The following is a 21,905-nucleotide window of genomic DNA, read 5'->3' as shown; positions in this document are numbered from 1 at the left end:
TAAAAATTTGTAATCGTGGTTTTCCCTCCAAACTTTGTACTCGGTAACTCATTGTTCGATCATTTTTACCCATGTATTTTGTTTGTGCAATATTATTTTACGCAAAGAAAATACTTAGGATTTTTTAAGGTTTTTAATGTTGGAACTTCCTCAAACTGTACTGTAAAAAGTTAGAAGAAATTAATTTAATTATAGTTGGCATGTTTCAGATAAAAAAGGGCAACACTGATTTTGGTGAGGAAAATGTTAAAACTGTTTTTGATAAAATTTTCTGTGCTTATTGCGAATCCGTAAGTATCATCAGGTCCAGATTTTGAGAAAAAAGAGGTCGAAATGCCAAAAAATCTGGTGTTTTTCAGTATTTGAGAAGCTCTAGGAAAGAAAGGAATGGTACCTTCCGTTTAGTCTTAAATTAAACTAGAAATCTCGACTACAGGCCAACAAAAATTAAACACAGGCTTAAATTAAGCTAGAATTCTCAGCTACTATCCCTGAAAATACCATCGCTGCACCTTGACCTGATTGTCACTTATAGTCTTTTATTTAACAATAAAAAAGTACTGGAAAATTGTGCTATTAGAAAAAAAAATGTGTTAAAATCAGTTTTTGCTGCTCAGTAAATGACTATGAGTTACCTTAGGGTTAACATGCATGGATGGTACTTTTAGGGATTGTAGTCGAAAGTTCAAGCCTTAATTTAAGCCTAAGAGGAATTTATATCACCTTTTGTTTAACTGCGGTAGGTACTCAAAATTCCCCAAAATCAGTTTTTGCTATTCAACAAATGACTATAAGTGACCCTCAAGTCAAGGTGCAGGAATGGTATTTTCAGGGATAGTAGCCGAGAGTTCTAGCTTTAATTTAAGCCTGTGTTTCATTTTGTTGTGTAATTTTTGATTTGCGCAAGAAATTAATTCAACAAAAAAAAAAAACGTTTTATTGGTATATCGCCGAGTCGTTACGTACCAGTTGATGAAGTATAATTTATTTAAAAGGTGGGCTGACGTGTTTTTGTCAAGTGTTTTTAGTTATCTGGAAAATAACTTTCAGTTTAATAAAAACAAATCTGAATAATTTAATGGCTTTTTCCTACAACTTACAATTATTTTTTCCCAATTTGATGAAATTGTAATATAGTTTTGCATGCATCACATCTCGATAACTTAGATACTCTTTTTAGCGAACTCATAGCATTTTAAATTTTTTGGGCAGTTGAAAAAAGTTATTTACGCCATACGTTTCCACAATTGAAAAAAAAATATAAAGTTTGCGTTCAATGATAGGATATTTTATACTACATGTTTATTTTTATGAACTACATTTTATTTTTATAACAAAATATTGTTAAAAACAAGTATATAGTGTTTTGAAATATTTTCTGTTACTTACATTCATAATTTTGCTTTGAATGAAAGTGTACTGAAAAGTACTTTTTTATAGCATGGAAAAGTAAAAAGTACCGATTTTGAACAAAAAAAAAATTTGTTAACCCTACTAAAAAGTGCAAAAAGTTTGCGTGTCATAAAATCTCAATGCAACATTATCCTTTCTTGGAAGAAAGTAAGCTGCATATTAAAACACTCGGGTAACAAAAGTTTTATAAAAATTAATATATAATACGAACATTAATAATAATAATAAATTTGCGCCTGCACAATATGTTTATGTTTGACCGAGCTTCTCCGATTTGTGGCGAGCGTCTTGATGATGATTCCTCATAAAGGGTCGAAACCAGGGTTGCCACTAGAAAAATTTGTTTCCGCCCAAAGTTCCGATCAAAGCCAATGACAACCGCCCAAATGAAGAATACAAACTTATTATACCTTTCATGAGCATGAAATGGTATTATAACTTTGGTCCGATGTTTGTAAGTACCAGAACAAAAAGAGATAGACCCATTAAAATGTATACTTATATGATCAGAACGTCGAGCTGAGTTGATTTAGCCATGTCCGTCTGTCCGTCTGTCCGTCTGTCCGTCTGTTTGTATGCAATCTAGTCTCTCAGTTTTCGAGATATCAGTATCAAATTTGGTAGGTGGGTGTATTTTTATAATGTATTAATCATTTGTCGGAACCGGCAGAATCGGACCACTATAACATATAGCTCCCATACAACAGATTGTTCAGATATGAGATTTTTCGTTATAACTTCTCCATTTATGCAGCTACGAACATGAAATTTTGCAGTACTTGCACCCATTATCAACAGAATATTTACAGTGAAAATTACAAAGATCGGGTCACTATAACCTATAGCTCCCATACAACTGATTGTTCAGATATAAAATTTTTCGTTATAACTCCTCCATTTATATAGCTAGGAACATGAAATTCCGCACTATTTTCAATAATTATCAACAGAAAACTTACAGTGAAAATTAAAAAGATCGGGTAACTATAACCTATAGCACCCATACAACTGATTGTTCAGATATGAGATTTTTCGTTATAATTCATCCATTTATGTAGCTAGGACCATGAAATTTCGCGCTGTTTTCACTCATTATCAACAGAAGACTTACAGCGAAAATAACAAAGATCGGGTCACTATAACCTGCAGACCCCATACAACTGATTGTTCAGATATGAGGTCTTTTATCATAACTCCTCCATTTATGCAGCTAGGAACATGAAACTTCGCACCATTTTCACTCATTATTAACAGAATACGTAAAGTGAAAATAACAAGGATCGGGTGACTACAACATATATCTTCCAAACATCTGATTGTTCAGATATGGGATTTTACTGTAAAACTCCTTTATTTGAACAGCTAAAACCGATAAATTTCGTAAGATCTTTTATAAATAATAATACAAAGTCTACTGAGAAAATCGTCAAAATCTATGCTGTATAAGCTTTATCTCCTATAGCACTGATTGTTCAGATACCAGTTTTTGCGATATATCTCCTTTATGTAGGAAACTAAACCCAATAAATTGTGTTACCGGTTTACATACCGATCACATAGCAGTGAAAATCACTTAGATTGGTGCCATATAAAGTATATCTTCCATACCTCTGATTGTTTAGATGCGATTTTTTATATAAGTATGTAACTCCTCTATCAATGTATGCACATGTATTCAAAAGCAGTAATCTGTCAAAGTAAAATTTGCAGATGTTCATGAAAGGTATGAAGCCTTCGGCATAGCCGAAGACAGCGCTGCTCTTACTTGTTTTTTAATTAATTTGAAAACTAACAATTGATGTCAAAAGCTAAAAATCTCATTTATAAGAATTCACAGTTTATAATCATTTCAGTAACTGTAATAATATACGTATGCAAATTTGGTGAAGCGGGTGCGTGGCAATTTAGTTAATTTGTGTATTCAAGCCACATAAATCGCTTAATTAATTCATTACTCTATGTTTCCACGAGTTGTTCGATCTTCTATTAATTTCGAGAATTGACCCGTGGTGTTTGCTAATAATTACATTTTTAGAATGGCTTAGCTTTTAGGTGTGCTCGTCCTTAAGTTATTTATCGTCGTTTAAAGTACAAAACAACGTATAAACAAAATGCAAAACCGCGTATCAAGATAATGCAAAACCGCGTATATGAGGTTGCATAAATTATTTTCCTGAGAGTAAAAACACTCATATTTCAAAATGGCTCTCCTTTTTATAAAGCAATCGGATTTCTGGCTAGTATATTTCAGGATGAATGGATAAGGCTTGAGCCAAGAGCTTGTGTGAGCAAATCCAACTTGTGGCAAAAAATGTCAGTAACGCGGTTTTGCAGACCGACGATACGCGTAGTTGTACTTTAAACGACGTTATTTGTTTGTTATTTATGGCCTTATAACAATTATATTCAACAATTTTATTGAGCTTGAGGCGGTTTTTTAAATGAAATTTTTTATAAAGTCATAGCCATAGCTATATGGTGACCTCCGAAATGCCTATAACTACTACCAAAAATGTAAATTGTGGTTTTTTCACAAAAATTTTCATTTAAAAAATGTCCTTAAGCTCAATAAAATTGTTGAATATAATTGTTATAAGGCCATAAATTACAAACAAAAAAATAACTTAAGGGCGAGAACGCCTAAAAGTTAAGCATTCCAAAAATAGAATTATTAGCGAAAACAAAAAGAACAACATGATCGAGTGGAATAGCTGCGCTTGATTTTAGTTGGCTAAATAAATGAAAAAGTGGAAAAAGCACAAACAGTTTACGTGGCGAACTTGGTGACAGGTAATAAGGTCAATGGAAATAAGGACAATTGACTTTATTTCCCACCCTGGTGCGAAATAAAGTCAATTGACATTATTACCTTTTCAAAAGCGAAATAAATTCAACAAAAATTTGGAAATAACGTCATTGATGCTATTTCCTCATTCAAATGGCGTCAACAATGCTTAAAGTATGTCGATTCATAGAAAAAAATGTTGTTCTTACAATAAGCATTGCCCCGTAAGTGTTGTTTTTTAATAGATGAAAAAGGTTATTGCCAAATACTCAGTGTTGTGATATTAATCCACACACAATCATGAACTACCACCAATTGATTTTATTAAAAAAATTTAGATTACGAATATGTAAAAACACGATGCGAAAAACTAAACTCACAGCTGGAATACGAGAAATATTTGAAGAAAGAGTGTAGAAATGATCCATAACTTGCAAAACATTTTTCGTTTCCACAAAAATAAAGCGAACACTATTAAATTGATGAAACAGTCCATGTCCAAAAACCCCGGAGGAACACTGAAAGAATTCTGTGTTTTAAATTAGCATATTTTGAACGAATTCGGAATGTCTAGGGTGGAAAAGAAACCAACCTTTCTATAAGGAAACAATTATAGAAAAAAAATTTTCTTACACTGTATTCATGTCTCAACTATCCTTAGTTATGAGGAGCCATATTGAGGATAAAAAAGTGCCAAAATGTGCCAAAGAGAGAAATAATAAATTATGCCAAATTGAAAAATTAAGTGCCATTTGAAGTAAAATTGGGACAAATGGCACGGCTTGAGCCAAGTTGGCATCCCTGCTTCCAATAACTTACAAATATAAAAAGGTGAAATATCGAGGGCTTGAATTCATTAATACCCTCTATCTGCAATTTGCACAAAAACTAATTTGTGATTTTAGAAACCATGTGGGACTTATTACCTGTCGTTATATAAGGTAACATTAATATCACTGATTGACAGTTAAAGCTTGGGTGGATTTTTATATTAGAATCTCATCTTTGAGAAAAATGTGCAGATAGAGGGTATTATTGAATATAAGCCCTCGATGTTTAAAATATATACAAATTTTATTTCAACGTATACAAAAAGTAGATCCACCTGCGTTACAGCACGGCGGGAGACGGGGAAGGGGGGCCGGGGGGCCGCGGCGTGGCTTGACGTGGTGTGCGCGCCGGTCGCGCGGGGCGTGAGCGCGAGCGCGCGCGCGCGGTGTGGCGCGCTAACGCGGGCCGCCGCGAAGCTAAGCAAATTTAATGTTTGAAAGAGAAATAATGTCAATTGATTTTATTTCGTTTTTAAAAAGGTAATAATTTCAATTGACTTTATTTCGCACCAGGGTGGGAAATAAAGTCAATTGACCTTATTTCCGTTGATCTTATTACCTGTCACCGGCGAACTTAGCCCAATGGGTAGACTGCTGGCCATGGCGGCTGGGGTCGTTGAATCGAATCACAGTTGAAGAAGTCTGATGAGGAGACGTGGTGATCTCCGAAATAGCTATAACTTCTAACAAAAATGTAAATTTTGGTTTTATTCAAAAAAAAAATTAAAAAAACGGCCTGAAGCTCAACAAAAATGTTGAAAATAACTCTTATAAGACCATAAATAACAAAAAATTAGTAATAATAATAATAATATGAATAGATTGGCGCTTACACATATGTTAATGTTTGGTCGAGCTTCTCCTCCGATTTGTGGCGTGCGCCTTGGCGGTGTCATACAAAGGAGAGGGACCTACAGTTTTACGCCGACTCCGAACGGGATAGTACTTTTATGAGGAGCTGTTTTTATGGCAGAAATACTTTCGGAGGTTTGCCATTGCTTGCCAAGGGCGACATGTTTCTATATTTTTTTGCGATGTTACTTTGATCAGGGCTTGAAACCGGGCCCCGTGGAGTGGTAGCGCGCACTGCTAACCACTACATCACAGTGGCCGCAATACGTACATTATTGGTTGGAAAATAGAGGCAGTTGTTAGCTGGATTCGTTTTTGGATTAAATAGACACTGTCAAAATTTCATTAAATCTACTTAAAGTAAGTAATTTAAGTAAAGAACGAAAAATGACACTGAAGATGGCACAATGCCGAAACCGGTTTGTCTGCAAACCAAACTTGACGAGGGATGACGGAAATTCGTTCCAAAATAAATTAAGTAATTTAAGTTAGACGGTGTTATGATACGCATAAAGTGAGAGCAGTGGCGTGTGCAGGCTGCATTACACATCGGGAGCACTGCGGCTAGTCATGTCGACTGGGCGGTGTTCTTGCGCTCACTACTGTACTCCGCGCCATAGCAAACAAACAGTCATGCTTTGTCAAACAGTTTCAGCTTCCGGAATGACCGGAAGCAAATGACGCACACAAAGTTTTAAATTAAAAAAAAAAAGCAGTTACACCGAAAAGTGCCGAAAACACGTTAAATTACATTTAAATTAAATAACTGAAAATCAAAAGAAAACAAAAGATCCAACTAAGAAAATCTGAAATAAAAGGAAATGAGCAAAAAACTAAGGCCGAATATAGTTTGGGTGCCACTGGTGGAAACGGTGACAGATAATAAGGTCAATGGAAATAAGGTCAATTGACTTTATTTCCCACCCTGGGGCGAAATAAAGTCAATTGATTTTATAACCTTTTCAAAAGCGAAATAGGGTCAACAAAAATTTGGAAATAAAGTCATTGAATATTTCCTCATTCAAATGGAAATAGCGTCAACAAAGCTTAAAGTATGTCGATTCATAGAAAAAAATGTTGTTCTTACAATAAACATTGCCCCGCAAGTGTTGCTTTTTAATAGATGAAAAAGGTTATTGCCTAATCCTCAGTGTTTTGATATTAATCCACACAAAATCATGAACTACCACCAATTGATTTTATTAAAAAAAAATTAAATTACGAATATGTAAAAACACGATGCGAAAAACTAAACGCCTGCGCACAGCTGGAATACGAGAAATATTTGAAGAAAAATTGTAGAAATGATCCATAACTTGCAAAACATGTTTCGTTTCCACAAAAATAAAGCGAACACTATTAAATTGAAGAAACAGTCCATGTCCAAAAACCCCGGAGGAACACTGAAAGAATTCTGTGTTTAAAATTACCATATTTTGAACGAATTCGGAATGTCTAAGGTGGAAAAGAAACCAACCTTTCTATAAGGAAACAATTATAGAAAAAGAATTTTCTTACACTGTATTCATGTCTCCGCCAGCAATTTGCGACGACATCATTTAAAAGCAGCTAAGGAGAATGACGACACTATTTATTAGATGGCACAATCAACGAGCCAATGTGCCAAAATGCGGGTATAAACAATTATTGATTATTTAATATCGGAACCGAGATCATATAAGTTAATTGATTGGTTTTCACACACTTTTGAAACACAAATTATATGCTTTTTTACTGCAGACAAGTTGTTGCCCCAAAACACAGCAGAAATCTTTCAATCAGGGCTGCCAACTATCCTTAGTTATGAGGTGCCATATTGAGGATAAAAAAGTGCCAAAATGTTCAAATAGAAAAATAAAAGTGCCAAAAAAGGTGTCATTCCTTTTAGTTATTCACATTTAGCAATAAAATAAAGCTACATTTTCCAAACAAAAGTGCAATGATAAAATAAGATAAACCAGTTGAATAGCCTTTATAAATTAGAAAATTTTAGTTGAGAAAAAGAAGTGCACGCAAAGGATTTCACAAAAATGTATTGAAATGTTATTTTTTTACAAAAGCGCCATCTTGGCACTTTGTGCCAAATTGAAAAATTAGTGCCATTTGAAGTAAAATAGGGACAAATGGCACGGTTTGAGCCAAGTTGGCATCCCTGTTTCCAATAACTTACAAATATAAAAAGGTGAAATATCGAGGGCTTGAATTCATTAATACTCTCTATCTGCAATTTGCACAAAAACTAATTTGTGATTTTTGAAACCATCTGGGACTTATTACCTGTGGTTATATAAGGTAAAATTAATATCACTGATGACAGTTAAAGCTTAGGTGGATTTTTATATCAGAATCTCATCTTTGTGAAAAGTGCGCAGATAGAGGGCATTATTGAATATAAGCCCTCGATGTTTAAAATATATAAAAATTTTTATGTTTTTATGTTAAATAGATTATCGGAGATTACTCTTATGTATCCTTTTGCCGTCAATCAAAACTGTGGTGCCAATATCCTTCTGGATAACCTTTTCTACAAAAGCTTTATCCAATTTGTTGCCAAGTCTTTTATTACGCATTAAGAAAACTTTTTCCCCTGGATAATATGTTCTCATTGACTTTTTTACATTACACCTTTGAATGGTTTTTTCCTGTGCTGCAGCTAACATTTTCCTTAGATTTTCTAAATTTTCTTCTGAGCTTTTGTGACACACGTCAATTGGCTTAGCATTAATCACGGAGTGAATACTACAATTGTATTTGTGTGTTGCTAGTAATACTAACTCGGTAACATCATCAATTTTCTGCTGGTTCTTAATACAGTATATTTTGCTTTGCTGCCTCTATGCTTAAGTGCACATTTAAGATACCTACCCCAAAATGCGCATCAAAAGCATTATTTTTAACATTTATAAGGAAACTGCTCCGATAGATGCATTCAACATACCTGCACATTGGCGATACCTGCCTTAAAAATTGTGCGACTGGTATCAATTATCAATGAAAGTATTACGTTTACCTGCACTGGCCCTACAATTACCTAATTTTACAACCTTTTATTTATTTTGCTCATCTCGCAGAACAACGAAAATGACTATCAATTTATGTAGTTATACAGATAATTAGATAACATTCGGTACAAATTTCGCTCGCAGTAATTTCTACATGGTAAGTGCTCCGCCAATATTTGGTTCCATAGGGATTCGGATACCATCCTCATTGAAGTAGTAAAGAAAATTCGCTTAAGTGCCTTTTTCGGTTACGTGCACAAGTTTTTCGTGCAAAGAAGGATGTGCAGCTAAGCAAAATATACTGTACATCGAATAATTTCTAGCAACGTGGAATGGAGCCGCTCCACCTGTCCAGTGGAGGGTTGGTATAAAAAACTGCGCTATGGAAAAATTATCTCGGAGCAATGTCATAATCGTGTTCGATTTAAAGGCTTTTTCCTTATCGGAAACGATAGTTTTAGTATCTTTGAAAACGAGCAAAGTTTCTAAAAGCGCATTTTTTATGTCGATCATAGATCTGGATGCTATAGGCTTCACAATGGCAAATTTTGATAGTTTGTCAATACAGGTCAAAAATAAATACTTGGAAATTATAAAAACGTCGACGTGAAGGACTTCCCCTAATTTAGTAGGAATAGGAGTTTGGCCTATCAATGCATCAGGTGGCTTACGTTGATACTTATTTTCCAAACATATCTTGCAATTTGTGACCGTTGTTTTAAGTAAATATTTCATGTTTGGAAAATAGTACTCGCGAGAAATTTGCTGATAATTTTCATGTAAACCACGATGGGCTCTATTGTGCTCTGTTACTACTGTTTCGAGTTGGTCTTCCTTATTGATTAAATCTATAACGAGGAGTTCGGTATGAACAAATTTAATACCGGGAAAAGCTAGTAATATCGAGCTCTGTATTTCACCCAGTGTGGGAAGATCGCAGCGTATACCATTGGTAACATTACAGTTTATAACACACTTTAAACACTGAATAAGATCTTCAATTGAGTCGTATGTGATTGTGTGTCTAATCATTTTTTGAAAAATTATCTTTGTACTTTTACTGCATGAGCCTGATTTCGATATCAATAGTTGGTTTTTGAATTGATTTATTGGATTCTTGATTGTCTTTATCACATTACTGGACGATACTTCACTATGGACTGTTTCAGCTGATTCGGTCTCATTTAAATTGTGAGAAAACTGCCTTGAGGGTGCGTCAGGAACTTTATTTTCGCTTCCGGGCTTATAATAAAACTTTGGGGAAAATTCCTCAATAAACGCACGCCATCGTTTCATTTTGCTATTGGGATTTTTTTCTGACATCGCAAATATAAGGGGTTGGTGGTCAGTAAAGATTTTGATATCTTTTATCCCATATAGATAATGGCGAAGTGTTTTCAACGCCCACACAATGGCAAGTAATTCACGCTCATTAACAGCATAATTTTCCTCAGTCGCTGAAAGCGTTCTCGAAATCATCGTTATGGGACGACCCCTTTGTGATAAAACCGCTCCTAATGCCTTGGACGAGGCATCAGTCGTAAGCTCGAATGGCTGATTGTAATTAGGATATTGAAGTAAAACTTCTTCAGATGCTAATATATGCTTGATCTTTTCAAATGCGCGTAGAGCTGCTGCGTCGAGGGTGATTTTTATCTGTTTCGAAGTTTTGGTACCAACTTGCCCATTTTCACCGCGAAGGTAAAGGGTTAATGGTTTAACAATGGAGGCATAATCTTTCACAAAATGTCGATAATACCCTGACAGACCGAGGAATGACCGCAAGGCACGCAGCGTTTTTGGTTGTTCGTAATTGATTATGTCATGGACTTTGTCCGGACACGTTTTAATGCCTTTTTGTCAAACAAGAAACCCTAGGAATTCGACTTCGGTTTTGAAAAATTTCGACTTTTCCGGCGACACCCTCATTCCAGCATTTTCTAGCTTTTGCAGGATATAATCGATATGCTCCAAATGCGATTCCTCATTTGGAGAGTATATGATTATATCATCGACATATACATGACAGAATTTCCCTATTACATCGCGTAGCACGTCGTCGATATTTCTTTGGAATATGCTAGGCGCGTTTCTCAGGCCAAATGGTAACCGACAAAATTCATATTTCCCATTATTGATACTAAACGCTGTTTTTTGCCTGTCCTGCTCACAGGCCATCTGTTGGCATATAGCCGTGTTAATTTCTGCAAGTGCTAATAGCAAATCAACAGGGTTGCCGCCTTCCTACAGTAATACCAAAATTTTTCAATTTAAAAAAAGGATTACATTACATTACGTGACGGACGTGTAAAGTGTTTGCTCTGTTTCGGCATTAGTTATCGCGGTATTTTTGTGTACTTAATACGGATAGTAATGTATTCCGCCTGCCTGTGTGCTGGCGTTTCACCTGTGCTGAACTAAAAGCAAATTTACATTTGGACATCAGCGTTTTCGCTTAATTTTAATTTTCTATACCTGCTTGGTAAGCTGTTGTTGCAGTTTCAAAGGTATGTCACCTGTTCCCCCTGCTGCCTCTAAGAGACGCCTAAGTGAGACTTATCGATAGTGCTGACTCATTGCCTTCAATTTTAACTGCTATTCGCGAACTTGAGGAGAAAATTCAACTTTAAACAGATAAATTGCAGTCACTCTTTGAAAGCCTCTCCAATAAAATAACGGTGGTTGAGAGCGCGTTGAGCACGAAGATCGCCGCTGAAGTTACTATTATCTCAACTGGGCTGAATGAGTCCGCTGAGCGGATCTCTGCGCTGGAAGCGAAAGAGCAGAAGTGTGAAGCAGAATTACTGAAATTGCGTGCTGAAATCGAGAAAGTTCAAACACAAAGAATTTCTCCCGACGTGTCTGCTGACGCGGTTGTTTTTGGCATACCGTATACCGAAGAAGAAAACTTAAAGAGTACGTTTAACCGTGTGTGTCTCTCTATTGATTTTCATGCTCCGCAAATTCGGGATATTTTTCGAACTAAAGCGACCAATAATTATCAGCGCGGTGTGGTTATCATTAAATTCCATTCTCCACTGGACCGCAACAGAACACTTCGCGCATTTAGTGACTACAGGAAAAAAACTAAGGCTGTAGTCTCTGTTTCTGTTGCAGGCTTCGAAGGGAAATTTTCTATTTTTGAGAGTTTGACCACAGAAACGAGGAAATTACTGCACGAGGCCATACGATTGAAAAGAGCGGGGAAGCTACTGTCTGTATTTACGTTGCGAGGTGCTGTCTATGTCAGAGTTGACAAAGGTTCGTCAGCTATTAAAATTGATGAACGTAATGACTTGCAGAGGTTTTCTTGCTAATCTGTGTTCTTTTTCTTTTATTCTATATTCTTTTATTCTTAGCTTAAGTATGTTTAGTGTTTTGCTAGCATTTGTAAAGATGGTTCATAGTGTTATTGCGCTTCTTACTATATTTATTAGTTCTTATTCATACCTTGAAGTTGCTTTTGTTCACTTGCTTTATGGTGTCTAACAGCAAGATCAATAGCATTGATGATAATAGTCGCATTATGTTAAATGTTCTATGTAATCAACAGATAGGGCTTAATATCGTCCATTTCAATGCTAGAAGCTTCAACAACACAAAAATGGATTATGTTAGATATGTGTTTACGTGCTCTGCAGTTGATGTTATCTGTGTTTCCGAAACATGGTTTCCTCTTGATGTTAGTGATGTTCATTTTAATATAAATAATTATAAGATTATTCGAAAGGATCGTGTCGGTAAAAAGGGTGGTGGCGTTGCTATTTATTGTAAGACCCACATCAATATGAAACTTGTCGGCGAGTCGGATAATGGAGGGGTTGAATATTTACTTGTTGAGTTGTCTGATCGTGTGAAAAAGTGCCTTGTTTCATGCGTGTATAACCCTAATAAATTTGTCAGTATAAGTCCTTTGTTTGATAAGTTGTCCAACATTGCTGTCGACTACGAGAATATTATACTTTGCGGTGACTTTAATATCAATCTCCTTGCTGGTGATTCATTTTGTTCTTCGTTGCTTGATAATGTTGCAAGCTTAGGTCTTTCGGCTGTTAACATCTCAATGCCAACTAGGTACTGTCATAATTCTAGTCCCAGTCTTCTTGACTATTTTATTGTTTCTGACCGTTCTTCTGTATTAAAATTTGACCAAATTTCTTTTGTCTCTGATCACGACTTGATTTTTTGTTCTCTTGATATTAATTTTAATGGTGTAAGCGAAGAGAAACTGTATGTATATCGAGACTTCCGATCGATTGCTTTGGATGCTTTGTATCGTGAACTGGACAATGTAAACTGGTATGACTGTTGGTATTTCGAATCCGTGAATGAAAAGCTTGAACATCTAAACAACAAATTATTATCTGCGTATAACACTCATGTTCCATTACGCTATAAAAAAACTATCACATGCCCTTGGTTTAATGGTAAAGTGCGGGAAGCCATCAAGTCCCGTACTAAGGCTTACCGCACTTGGAAGAGAAACCGTACAACAGCTAACTGGGATGCTTTCGGCGTAGCTAGAAATAAAGCCACCTTGGTAGTTAAGGCAGAAATGCGAAAATACTTTGCAGTCAAACTTGATCCTTCTCTCCCCTCTGGTCAATTATGGCGGAACATTAAAAATCTCCAGGTACATGCCAAGGACAGAACTGAGTTTATGTTAGATGTTGATAGTCTGAATGATGTGTTTCTTTGTAGTGCCTCGTCTAATGGTTGTATGTCACAATTCGCCCCAAATCCTACGTCGACTTCGTATTCGAGCGTACCTTTTGAATTTTCCTACGTATCTGAATGTGATGTGACGAGATGCATCCTCAAAATTAACTTAAATGCGGTTGGCGAGGATGGTCTGCCAATTCGATTTATTAAGTTAGTTATGCCGTTCATCATAAGTCCACTGACACACATCATTAACCACTGTTTTACCACGTCTTGTTTTCCAAAGTTATGGAAATCCGCTTCCATTTGTCCAGTTGCTAAAACCAAACGAGCATGCTCACCTTGTGATTTCCGTCCAATTAGTGTTTTGCCTGCCTTGTCAAAAGTGTTTGAGTCCCTAATGTCAGAGCAAATCATGTCACATATGTCCGAAAAGAACTTGTTATCTCCTTTTCAATCAGGTTTTAGAGCAGGGCATGGTTGTTCAACTGCGATAGTAAAAATTCTTGACGATTTGCGAATTCCCTTTGATAATAATGAAGTTTCCCTCCTGTGCTTACTTGACTGTTCCAAAGCATTTGACTCCGTAGATCACACACTGCTCTGCTCTAAGCTTTCATATTATTTCGGGTTCGGTAAAACTGCACCATCTCTTATGAAAAGCTACCTAACAGGTAGAACCCAGCTTGTGAAGGTTGGTTCAGTAACCTCTAGAACTAAATCCGTAACACGCGGTGTTCCTCAGGGGTCTATTTTGGCCGCCTTGTTATTTAGTGCTTTCATAAATGACATATTCATGACATGCCAATATGTAAAAATGCATGCATATGCCGATGACATCCAGATATATTTATCAGGTCCGCCAAGACATTTGCACAGACTCACATCTGATTTGAATATGGACTTATCATCTATCTCGCATTGGGCTGCTCTTAACGGCCTTTCCATTAACCCTGCGAAGTCGTATGTTCTACCTGTTTTTAAGACAAAAGTTCCTTTTAGCAGTATTCCTTCAGTTTTTCTTGAAACCAGACCCCTAAAATTGATTGATAAAGTAACCAATTTGGGGTTTGTTATCAATTCTAGCCTTAGCTGCGTTGATCACGTTAATTCTGTTGTGAACAAAGTATATGGTACTCTAAGAAAGCTAAGGATATCGGCATCATTTGTTCCGATTCCCACTAGAAGAAAGCTTGCGCGTCAATTAATCTTACCTATTATTACTTATGCAGAGGTGGTATATAGTAAGCTTGACTCCAGGTCATCCCATAAGATTGGCACCTTATTTAACCAAATCACACGTTATGTATATGGATTGCGGAAGTATGACCATATATCTGCGTGGAGATGTAACTTGTTAGGATGTGATATCACTGATTATCTAAAAGCAAGAAACTGCATCTTTCTCTTTAAACTCATCAGCACAAAGACCCCTCTTTATCTTTATGAGAAATTAATTTTTCCAAAGTCTGAGCGTTCCTGTGATCTAATGGTGCCTTTCTTTAACTTTAAGAGTTCTACTAGACTATTTTTCATTAATGCTATACGAATCTGGAATTCAATTCCCACTGCAATTAGAAGCAAGATCAACAAAAGCAACTTCAAAAACATTCTATATAGCTACTTTTGTAACAATTGATGAACCATCTAATTATTTAAAGTTAATCTCTGTTAACCTATGAATAGATGATTTATGATTTAATTAATTATATGTATTAATGTATGTGTTTGTATTGAATTTATTTGTTGTAGTATAAAAGATCTTTGTCTTACTGTACTAATATTTAATATTGAAATAAATAAATTGAAATAAATTGAAATAATTATCTGGTGGAAGCCTGATTTTAGGTCCAAAGTTGTAAAAAATTTCGAACTTCCCAGATTAGCTAATATTACAGACGTATCCGGGATGGGGTATCCGTCAGGAATCGTTTTTTCGTTGATTTTCCTAAAATTAATTACCATACGTAAATTGGGTTTTCCACTTTCATCGACACCTTTCTTCGACACAACGTGCACAGGGGAATTGTAAGGCGAACAGGATTCTTGGATTATGCCGTCTTTAAGAAGCGATTTAATTTCATTATTAATGAATGGGGCTACTGATATCGGATAGGGATAGCTTTTAGTGTAAATTAGTTCTTCTGTAGTTGTGCGGATACGCGCCTGGACTCTTGTATTAAACGGTAATGCCCTGTCGGGTTCAGCAAAAGCATTAACATTTTTATTTATAATGTTGCGGAATTGGGACTGAAATTTTACTGGTACTGAGTCTTCTGAAATGGTAATTAGGTTTACCTGCTCACATGAAAGAAAGCATATTTTGACTTTACCATTCCGGTAAAATAAATAGCCTCTTACAGTGTAGATTTTTGCATCGGTTTCTTTCAAAAAGTCGTACCCTATTATACCGTCAAACGTGTTTAGGTTGGCTAATAAGTAAAACGTTGAGGTATTTTCTAAAATGTTTACTTGACACTTTTGATTAATGATATTTTCACCATTTATCGATTTTAGATTAAAACCGCTTTTCAAGGTTTTGATGCCTTGAAGAAATGGTAATGGTTTAATGTAGTTTTTGGATGTACCTGTGTCAATCAGAAATCGGAGCTCCTGACCGTTTCTGCCTTTTTTGGTAATAAACGGCAGGAGCGATCTCAGTTTAAATAGTTGATCTCATCACCACTTTCCGAAACTGTCACATCAATCTCATTATAATTAAAGTGATCACCGACATTTTGATTATAATACTCATCGAAACTTTGACATTTATGATCATTCGAAGATATTTCAACTTCTGGCATAAAGTGAACCTTCTGAATCTTATGAACCGGCGAACGTTCAGATAACTCTCGGTCATTACCACGCTTAAAAGCCACTGGACGAGGATCTGGATTTCGTGAGTTAGAAGTATATCTAGGGCTATAAGGCTGCTGTGTGGCATGAGGCTGTTGTGGAGTAGATGAGTTTTGAAAATTACTACGTTGCCTATAGAAGCTTGAGCCATTATCTACTTCCATGGGGGTTGGTTTATTTAAGTTCTGATTCTTGGTCTCTGTAGACTGATATTGGTACATGAATGGTCTAGTGCGATTAGGTTTATTTGCATTACCCAATGCGAAAGCTTCGGCGAATTCATAACGCTTATGGCTAGTTTGTAGCTCCTGTGCAACTGCCAGGGCTGTTGGAAGGTCTTGAGGTCTTGCGGAGAATAATACATCACATAAAGGTCTTCGAAGACCAGATATCAATACGCGTAATGCGTTTTCTCTAGCCCGTTCATTCAAAGCTGCTACGAGCTCATCATTGCCACTGTGTGTCATTATCTGCTTGTTAATAATCATCGATAATTTTTTATCTACTTATCATAATAATCAGTGATAGACAAATTGTCCTGCCTTAAGATGCTTAACTCGTTCTCTAATACATATAGAGGTCTTTTATCAGAATAAGTCTGATCAAGCCTTGAAATTATTGCTTTAAAATTCAATACTGTATTAAAGGAAGCTAGAGTGGAATTAGCAGATTCGATAATTTTATTTCGAAATATGCCCATGGCAATATAATACCTTTCCGAATTGTGCGGCGCTTCGCCAACCTGGATATGAAGCCGAATTACCCTTGAATTCCGGCAAGGACTAAATCAAATCTAAACTTGCATTATCTTGAACCAATGGATCTATAGAAACCGGTAGGTGTGGTTCAACGCTAGGTAGTTGTAACCTGCCAACAGCTAAAGTTAGCTGATTCAGCTGTTCTAATAATTCCGATTTAGTGCGCGCATTGGCTTGGTTAGCAATTCCGAGCACATCTTCTCTACTTACACTCATTTTATCCTTAAGGAATTAGTTTTCTAAGATAAAGCAAAATGCACTTTAAAAAGTTTCAGCGCATCAAAAGCGGCAAATAATTGGTTATGAAATACTTTTGACTTTCAACCAAAATTGTTAAGAGAGCAAGGAACCACTCATACAGGAAGGGTTTCTTAAAAAAAAAATTAGAAAAACTAGATTTAAATCAAAAAAGGGCAAATTGTTGTAGGAAAGTGTTTTTTTTTTTTTTTTAATATTGAAATATTCTTCCCTTAATTTTTATTGAAATTATCAAAAACTATTTTGTTTTAAAACTTTAAGTTTGTAAAGAAAAACCAAGACTTAGTTTCAAATTGTGTTTGAACACAAAATGTGCACTTTTTATCAACACGTTTTAAATTCAAAAATCTTTTTTAACTTTCTTTTGTATTATTGTTTAATCTTACACTCAAAATTTAGTCCACTTTAAACATAATTTGAAAACCACTTACACTTTTTTGGGTGTCTAATATTAATCAAAGTTCCTTTCTTTAGGTCACGTGGTCCTTTTGTGTTTTTAGTTAAGTAGCTTCTCGGGATTCTATGGTCCTTTATTGCTTCGGGTAGAGCAGCTTCTCAGGATTATATAGTCCTTTTTTATCGCTGCGAGTTGGGCGCCAATTAGTTGAACTCGGATTCGGTATTTAAATATATTTTATTTAATATTCGAGCACGACTCAAGTTACATATGTGAATTGTAATGTTAAATTTACAGCGATGCGACTCGCCTTTCATACGTCCACTTTTGTAATGCTTGATCGCTGACCGTCAAACTCCCATTGCCCGCAATTGCTGTTGCCTTTGCAATCTTTAGCGCGCATGTCCCAACAACAATGCCAGCACCCACAACTGGTTTTTGTTATTCTCACCTTCAACTAACCTATGCTATTCTTGCAAAGGTATCGGTCGCTTTTTGCGTGCGTATCACGGTTATTGTGTGATGATCTTCATTATCGCTTCATAATCATTAATGATCTTCATAATTGCTGGTACTATGAACAATAGGCAACGGTATGGGCAATTTGTTTGTTTGCTGTTTTATTAGTGCAAAGATATTGCACTTGCATTCAACTATTGGTGTTGCTAGGCGCATTGGAACTTCTACCGCCCAACCCAGCATTCAATCTGATGCGTTGACTTAACCCAGCATACAAAAGCAAGTAAAAGGTTGATCGGTCAGAAGGGATACCTTAACTTACATAAACGGCGCGTCGACAGCGACTTCGCCTCCGCTGGGATCGGAGCAGGTTCTAGTAGTTGAAAAGCTACTGCCAAAACGCAATATCGCGGAGTCACCTTCGACAGTCTGCTCTCCTTCTCGGTGCACACAACCGCAATTGTCAACAGAGTACAGAGCCGCAACAGAGTTCTCAAGTCGCTGGGGGCAAAGACAAAGAAGCGTTGCTAGTAACATACAAGGCAATTAGCCGACTGGTTCTAAATTACGACGCGCCCGTGTGGTCGCTGGGGACCAGCAGGATGCAGTGGATGAAGCTACAGACCTGCCAGAACATGGAATTACGGACAGCAACCTGATTCCTACTGATGTTGCCCCAACACAACCTACACGACGAGGCCCAGATGCTACCCATCAAAGAGCATAAGACAATTCTCTGCAAGCAGCCTGTTAACGGACGAAGTCCAGAGGTCCATCGAACAACCTCTGGACCCAACTGCATACAGACAGACCCTGAACGCCATTAACAGGGAGTCAGTCTCGAGTTATACACATTCTCGACCTGTGAATGCCGGTGTGGAAACACAACCACCTGACCTTGACGGGACATAACTTTGTCTGCCTCGGGAGATCCGCACCACAATAGCCAAATTTCGCTCTGGCATCAGGCTAAACTCATACCTAAGCAGAATAAATGAGGATGTGCCCAACCAATGCCCAGCATGCGGAGAGTCGCCATATGACTCACGGCGCATGCCCCCAGAACCCCACCCAACTATCGCCCTTGTTCCTATGGACAGATCCCGCTGAAGTCGCGCACTTCCTGGGCTTCCTCTTAGCTGAAACAGACGACAACGTTGATGGATGAGCAGACCCGAGCGGGTTAGTGGTTGGTACAACAACAACAACAAAAATCGCGGTGATGAAACAATCTCCGCTGACTCGCAGTGCATGAAGACTCGGATCACGAAAGCGCTGTCAGCATCAACGCCGCTCATGAGGAAGCTCTTCTGCGCTCTTCGAGTGAGCCCGTAAAGGCTAGCTCTAGCAAAGAGTTAGAGATCATGGCAACCTCTTTCCAGGAGCACGGACCAAATTGCCAGTAATCAAGTGACAAATCGGCCTCGTGCACCTTTAGAAGAGGTTTCAGATATTGTGAACTATGAGAAAGTATCTTGGGCCATCAAATCTTTCAATTTGTTTAAATCAGCGGGGCCGGGTGGCGTGATACCCGCTATGCTACAATACTCATGTGGGAGTCTGGTGCCCCATTTCACAAGCATTTTCGCAAGATGCTTAGAAAGCGGATATGTACCGAAAGCATGGAGGGAGGTGAAGGTTGTGTTCATCCCGAAAGCAGGGAAGATAACACACTCAAAGCCAAAGGACTTCAGACCGATAAGTCTTTCATCTTTCATACCAAAAACACTGGAGAGACTAATCGATCTCCGCATTAGGGAAAGTATTAGTGTCCACACAATGGACACAGCACAACACGCACACCGCAAGAATAGATCTGTTGACAGCGCACTCCTCGAAGTGGTAGGCACTATTGAAAAATCGCTGGAACTTAAAGAATACGCTCTTGCCGCCTTCCTGGATAATGAAGTGGCCTTCAATAATCTCCAAACGGAGGCGATAAGTAAGCCACTCTCTGAGTAAGGCATTCAGCGTCCTATGGTCGCATGGATTAACCTCTGCTCGAGAGCAGAATAATCAACGCCACCATAGGCACAGGATCTGCAAGAAGGAAAACCACCAGGAGCACGCCTCAAGGTGGTGTTCTATCCCCTCTCCTCTGGATCCTGGTGTTGAACGAAATTCTTGAGATTTTTAAAACCAATCGAATAAGGGTGGTTGCCTACGCCGACGATTTGGTTATACTCATCACTGGCAAATTCCCGTCAACGATAAGTGCACTAATGGAGAGTGCACCAGGTGATGCCTCTAAGTGGGCCAACCAGCATCGTTTGGGGGTACACTCCTCCAAGACAGAACTGGTATTGTAAACAAGGAAAACAAAAGTACCCAATTTTTCTCAACCGAAATTAGGGGAATACAGTTTAAAACGTCACCTATGGGATGTAGACCACAGTGATTAGACCAATTGCAACCCGCGGGTACTTAGGCTCTAGAAAATAATAGGAGATTGATTGATAGTGATCTGTGTCCAGGTCTACAGACAAAGCTACTCAAGAACTTGGGTTCACGCTTTTTCAAAAGTCTGGGCGAAGTGGCAGAGGTGGAACAGTTGGATCTCCTCGGCTTCATCAGGGATAGTAATTGGTTCAGTAAAATAATGACTTAAAGGTACTCTTTCGATATGGGTACGTACGTACGTACTCACTAAAAGAGGGCACTCACAATGGAAAATTCTGTCTCCGAGTGAAAGTATGGATTATTCCACATACGCCTTCCTAAAATAACCTAACTTAAGGCCCAGGGCAAAGCCCAGTAAGGAGGACCTGAAAGCCAAATCTAGATATAAGGTCGCCGTCAAACTCTGAGCTCGTCTGGAAAACTAGACTGACCTGTCGAACGGGCGTACTTCGCTGAGAAAAAATGGTGCACAGCCTCGTGCGAAAGTTGCAAATCTCATCGAGAAAGAATGGGCGTACAAACGACAGTGCTCAACGGAAGACGAAGGTCCCTATGGGAGAGAAAGAAGCAAACAGATGAGGATGTCAGTAAACGGGTAGATAACAGGACGAAAGCCGACAAACCCGAAGAGCCGGAAGCGTCCACGTCCAAGGCAGCTTAGTGGTGGCCAAATGACACTTGATCGTGGCACTCGTCGATCATAGCAATGCGCTTGGGCAGATTACACAAGACAGGTGGAGAATAGTGGAAATTGAGCTTTTAGATGCCATGTTCACAAAAATGAACCCGGAACCGCATGAACCCATGTCTTTATTTGATGAGGCTGCCTGGGTGGTGTGAGAAACCCCCATATGCAATTATGATCCAACTCTGAAATGGCTAAAGGAAGCGGTGACAAAGCTTCAACGCCTGTGGGAAGGGGCATCATTGGAGGTGGTTGACCGTAGAAGCATTCCATCTTTGCCCGAAGCGAAGGTTCTAATACCTCGAGTGGTAAAGCCTGGGAATGCACTACAGCTTCTACAGCTCCTGATGTGCCAACGAGTGATTGTAAGGTGTTGACAGTCGTCAAGCCTACGCCTCAAAAAACGCCATCCGACAGACAAAAACACAAATAGGTTCGATGGAGAGGAGATAGAAGAAGATCTAGGTTTACATGAAATTCTTAGCTCCGCCCTCAACTTACGCGACGGTGATGTGATGGCCAGGGAAACCAGCCCCGAAGTGGAACCA

The sequence above is a fragment of the Rhagoletis pomonella genome, unplaced genomic scaffold (genome assembly GCF_013731165.1).
Source record: "Rhagoletis pomonella isolate Grant_MI unplaced genomic scaffold, Rhpom_1.0 Rhpom_scaffold_00003, whole genome shotgun sequence".
NCBI classification, from domain to species: domain Eukaryota; kingdom Metazoa; phylum Arthropoda; class Insecta; order Diptera; family Tephritidae; genus Rhagoletis; species Rhagoletis pomonella.
This window is presented reverse-complemented; position numbering follows the sequence as displayed.